Below are 6,000 nucleotides of genomic sequence, written 5' to 3'. Positions count from 1 at the left end.
AAAGATAGACAAAAGTCTTTTGACACTTGCTTTTCCATCGCCATGTGATCTAACTTCCTCCCCTTTGAATTCCCAGAACGCTACCGCCAACATCTTCTTTTGTCCTTAGCTGAAGATGGTGTTTAAAGTAAGGGTTTTGGCCCTTTTGGGGAGTCACTCAGTTTCTCTGGGTCTCTCCCATCTGTAAATGTTATTAAACTTTGTTTGCCTGTCACCTGTTAATCTGTTTCACATCGATTTAATTCTTAGACCAGCCAGAAGAGCCTAGAAGGGTGGAGAAAAATGTCTTCACCTCTGACAGTAGCTCAGAACTGGTCTATTTTTTTCTAACCATCCAATGACATCATTGTAAGTTCAACTTTTAGGGTTAATGTAAGGTTGTAAAACAGACTTAGTCTTAACTAGGTACCTCCTAACTTGGTGTCCCAAAACCTTCATTGTCAAGAATTATGTACTTCTGTGAATACGTCTGTGGCAGGAGTTCGGGCAGAAGTGATAATACTGATCACTGAGATCATAAACTCCATGATGTGTTCAAGATTCATAGGAAGATGTTTCTGAAATTAATAATAAAATATGCATCATGCTATTGTGCATGTTAAGTTCACCTGTGAAAGCTTTTCTCTCCCTGCTGTTTGGTGGTCAGTGCAAAGCCTGCATGTCAGCCACAGCTGCCTCCTCTCCCCGCCATGTCCAGTCTGTCAGGAAAAGCCGGTAACACCGCTTCCTACACATCTCCTGATTCTGTCACTCCTCTGTGTCTCCACGGCTGCCACCTTAGTTCAAGCCGCCATCTTCTCCAGCCTGGATTCCTGCCTCAGCTTCCTGCCTCAGTCTTACCCCCACATGTGGAGTCTTCTCTCCACACGGCAGCAGGAGTGAGGAGTAAGCCATGGTTGCCATGTGCCCCTGAGACGTGGGGCCTTTTGTTACCACGGCGTAACTCGGCCCACGCAGACAGCGCCCAACTTCTTTCAGTTCCTCGGACGTGCCAAGCTCACAACGGCCTTTCCCCTCCTCTTCCCCTTCCTGTTTCGGTGGCCCCAGTTTCCCTGCAGCCTTCAGTCTCAGTTTAAGCTTCACTTCCTCCGGAAGGCTGTCTTGTTTCCCCATGTCTGGGTTGTGTTCCCGCTCTCCACGTCCCTGTGGCCTCGCACACGTCCCTGTCACAGCACTTACCACGTACCTGTCTCCACCCTCCGCAGCAGGCCGGGTGAAGGCAGGGGTGGGGTCTTTCTTGTTCGTCTTTGTATTCCTAGCCTTGCCACGTGATAGCTGCCAGAAGTCCCCTCAGTGAGTAAATATTCAACTTTAGCACTCGAAGGCTTTGTCATGCTACTAGTAAGAAAAAGTCACTGGAGACAGAACATGGTAGGGTCCGCGTTGTGGCCGGAGCCACTGTGATGACGCGGGGTGGGGGGAAATCTCTCCGGCAGCTGAATGCTGTCAGCCTGTGCTTTCCTGTCTCCACCCTGATGGCAGTGTGCGCGGTCTCCCAGCCTCCCATGTTAAAGGAGCAAGGGGTAGCTCTTCACTACCAGGTGTGAGACAGACAGGCCTGGATGAAAGAATGACGGCGTGACTACTCCCGAACGTGTCTCCGCCGCACCAGAGAAGCGCCTGCAGGCCCGTTCACGTCCCTGCGGCGTTGCTGGTCCTGGACACAGCAGAAGGCAGACTTTCAGAATGACTACGCAGGATGTATGCATTCCACAGCTCTCGTCTAACTGAGTCACCCTGGGCATTGTCCCGGCCCTCCCTGCCATAAAGCCTAGTGCACAGCAGCAATGCATTCCTCACGCCATCTGCACTCTCCGCGTGAACTGTCCGAGGGGTTTCCGTGGTCCCACAGGTAAACAACCATCCTAAAGCGTGTCGGTGAAGATGTCTTGTGAAGAAGGCAGAAGCTGCAGCTTAGGTTAACTGGACAGGGTTCTGGTGAGACCTAAGAAGAAAGCTGAATCCGAGCTCCTTATTAAAGGGCACCCGGTGGGGTGGAGCCACATGGGACACGCGTGTGGTGTCCTGAGGCTGACTTACCAACTTCGAAAGATGAAGGGCTTGATGTTAAATATTAGGCTTCCTCTGGCGTGCCTCACTCACAGGCAGGTACGGGCTGTAACTAGGCTGCACATTAAGCATGAAGCATCTCACGTGTAAAGACAGACTAGTTTCCCGAAAGTCATAATAAGAACAGGCATGTACGTGGCAAGTCCCCAAAGCGCCTGTGAGAAACCGATGAGAGACGGGTAGGGCTTTGGGACACGTATCAGCGTGAACTATTTCTGCGGTTTCCAAAGGATTAGGACATGCTGGGAACGCTGGAAATGCTGGTTGGGACCAGGTCTCTTGATTGAAAGTTCTGGGATGTGGTTTTAGAGCCAACATAAAGACCCCAGGAGTGTAGTCCCGGCGATTTAGGAGACAGAGCTGGGCGTGAGCTCCTGCTGTTGCACCACTGCCTGTGTGACCTCGGGCGAGGTGCTTAATCACCTGTTTCTCCATTAGTGCAGTGGGGATAAAACACCCATTTATACGACTGAAACACGATCAAGTTTGTGAAAGGCTTTGCATAACGCCTGGCTTTAGAGAGTCTAATTAAACAGTAATTACAATCAAGCAGAGGTCTCCAATGAAGAAGGGGGCTGCCCTGTAAGGTAAGAAAGAAGTGCGCTGCCTCTGTAAGAACTTAATAAGTCAGCTGGCCCCGAAGCAGGGTGCTGCGCACAGTCCCCTCTGCCTGGCTGCGGGGAGTGCAGGCTGTGCCTGGGCCCCTGCGTGCATTCAAATCTAAGATTCTATGACATATTAATGCCTGATTGCTTTGCAAATACTGATTCTAAAATAAAATGGCCCCAAAACACGCATAACTAAAATTGCTGAAACTATAGGGAGAAATGGACAAATCCACCATTTTTTTTCTTTTTGAAAAATAGAAAAGGCGTTTATTGGCTTACACGACAGTGGACAATAGGGGGCCCACGAGTGAGAGGGGCCACAGGGCTGCAGACCCACTGTTCCAACGGCAGGTTGACTGTTTGATCCACTTTCTCTGTTAATGGGCGAGGGGCATACTGACAGGCAACTCTGAACATGCATGTTAGTAAAGAGACAGAAAATCTCAACAGCAAGTGTGACTTATTGCTGTACATCACTGCGCCTGTCTACCTGATGGTGGAATCGGTATTCTTCCTTGGCTTCGAACATTTCTAAAAATTGATGGACTACCTCGGACAGCAAATCTCAAGGATCTCTGATTCTCTGGCCACAATGCAACAAATATATATGCACAAAACATAAATATAAATATATTTTGAATTAAGAAAGTCTTTAAATAACTCATTGTTTAAAGAAGAAATAATAGACATTTTAAAATCCTGGAACTGAATAAAAATACCATATTCCCCACGTCATTCTTTGACGCTTGTATAACCACGAATCACATGAGAAAGGAAAGTTATAGGTCCATCTTATTTATAAACATACACTTAAAAACCATATGATCCAGCAATCCCACTCCTGGGCATATATCTGGGGAAAAGTGTATCAGAAAGACACGAGCACCCCAGTGTTCACAGCAGCACTATATACAACAGCCAAGACATGGAGACAACCTAAATGTCCAATAACAGGTGACTGGATAAAGATGTGGTGTATATATATATGTATATAATGGGGTATTTCTCAGCCTTAAGAAAAAATGAAATAATGCCGTTTGCAGCAACACGGATAGACCTAGAGATTATCGTATTAAGTGAAGTAAATCAGAGAAAGACAAATATTATATGATATATATATATTATATGATATCACTTATATGTGGAATCTAAAAAATCTAAAAAAAATGATACAAATGCTATTTACAAACCAAAAATACACTAATAGACTCATGGACACAGAAAACAAACTGTGGGTGGGGCAGAGGACAGATAGATTAGGAGTTTGGGATTAACAGATATACACATTACTATATATAAAATGGATAAACAACAAGGACCTACTGTACAGCACAGGAAACTAAATTCAATTCTTTGTAATGAGCTGTAATAGAAAAGAATCTGAAAATATACATATATGTGTATGTGTATGTATAACTGAATCATTTTGCTGTATACCTGAAACTAACATTGTAAATCAACTACACTTCAGTAACAAAATAAGAACTTTTTAAAAAACGGCTACCTGAAAAATAATGATACAGATGTTATTTACAAACCAAAAATAGATTCACGGACATAGAAAACAAATGGTGGTTACCAAAGGGGAAAAGGCGGGGGAGGAATAAATTAGAAGTTTGGGATTAACAGACACACATCACTATATATAAAATAGATAAACAATAAGGACCTATTGCATAGCACTGGGAACTATATTCAATTCCTTCTAACATATAATGGAAAATAATCTGAAAAAAAATGTATGACTGAATCACTTTGCTGTACATCTGAAACTAACACTGTAAATCAACTGTACTTCAATTAAAAAATAGGAATTGAAAAAAAAGAAATACGTTTCTGTCGTTAGGGTAGGCAAGGATTTTTTTCCCCCTAATTTACTTTATTTTCTGGAGCAGTTTTAGGTTCACAGCAAAGTGAGCGGCAGGTACAGAGGTGTGGCATCTGCTCTCACACGTGCACAGCCCTGTCCTGACACCCCCTACCAGAGGGAACCTTTGCTGCCACTGATGATCCTGCACTGACACATCACCACCCAGAGACCGTCGTTTATGTCAGGATTCACCCTTGGGATCGTGCGCTGTGTGGGTCTGGACAAATGTATAATGACGTGTATCATGCAGAACTGTTTCACTGCCCTAAGCATCCCCTGTGCTCTGCCCATTCGTCCCTCCTTCCCCTCAATCCCTGGCAGGACAAGGAGTTTTTAAGACATCAAGGTTGCTAACTACAAAAAAAAAAAAAAAAAAAAAGACAAACTTAATTACATTAAATTTAAGAACATTTATTCATCAAAACACGGTGTAGAAACAAAGAAAGGGAAAAGATCTTGGACTAGGTCCTGAACTGGGGGGAGCGGGTTGCTCTAAATGACATTACTGGAACAACTGATGAAATTTCAGTGTGGACTGATACTACACATCGGTATCAAATCACCATTAAACTACCTACATCTGAAAATTATTCTGTGGAAACATGAGAATATCTTTGTTTTCAAAGATGGATGCTACAACTTACTCCCAAACGGTTCAGAAAAAATAATATATAGTCTCATCCACACAAATGCAGCAAATTGTGAGTCTGCGCAAAGGGTACACATTTACTGTGTTAGTCCTGTAAGTTTGATTTTTTTTTCAAAATAAAAAGTAAAACATTTTTAAAATATTTGAAAACACATGTTATAAACAGGGAGAAAATACAATCCTGACCGTTCTCACATAATTGACAGAAGATTGTTCTCTATATTATGGGTTTAAAACCATTAGAAAAGGAAGAGAAACAGGAGTGAACAATCAGCATATGGAAAAATGTTCAGTGTTATCAGTAATTAGGGGATGCAAATTAAGACCATAATCAGGTACCAATTTATTCTCAGTAGACTAGCAAAAGTTAAGACGCTTGACCCATGACAAGGACTGGAGAGAATGTGGAACAACAGGAGAGGGCTGATGAGTGCTGGTGCAGGAGAGACTGGTACCGCCACTTTGAAAACACCTCAGCATCGTCTGGTAAAGCTGTACGCCCCAACCCTCTGACCCAGTCACGTTGCTCCCAGGTTCAGGGAGACTGGGCACAACCACAGTGGGCGTGCACAGGATTGGTCCTGCCAGTCTTGTCAGTCACCACCAGAAGACTCAGGTTTTGCAGAGAACAATCCCACAAATTACAAACGTGAAAACACCCAGGAAAGCACCCTACTGTTTCCTTAATTAACTGTGTCATGCACCTCTGTATCTTGTTCCTTCGTAATTTGGGCTGCATACTCCATAAGCTCCTCTTCATATGACAGTGATTTCTGTACATTAGTTTCTATAGAGAGAATGAA

Source organism: Camelus dromedarius, chromosome 21 (genome assembly GCF_036321535.1).
Source record: "Camelus dromedarius isolate mCamDro1 chromosome 21, mCamDro1.pat, whole genome shotgun sequence".
Taxonomy (NCBI): Eukaryota; Metazoa; Chordata; class Mammalia; order Artiodactyla; family Camelidae; genus Camelus; species Camelus dromedarius.
This window is presented reverse-complemented; position numbering follows the sequence as displayed.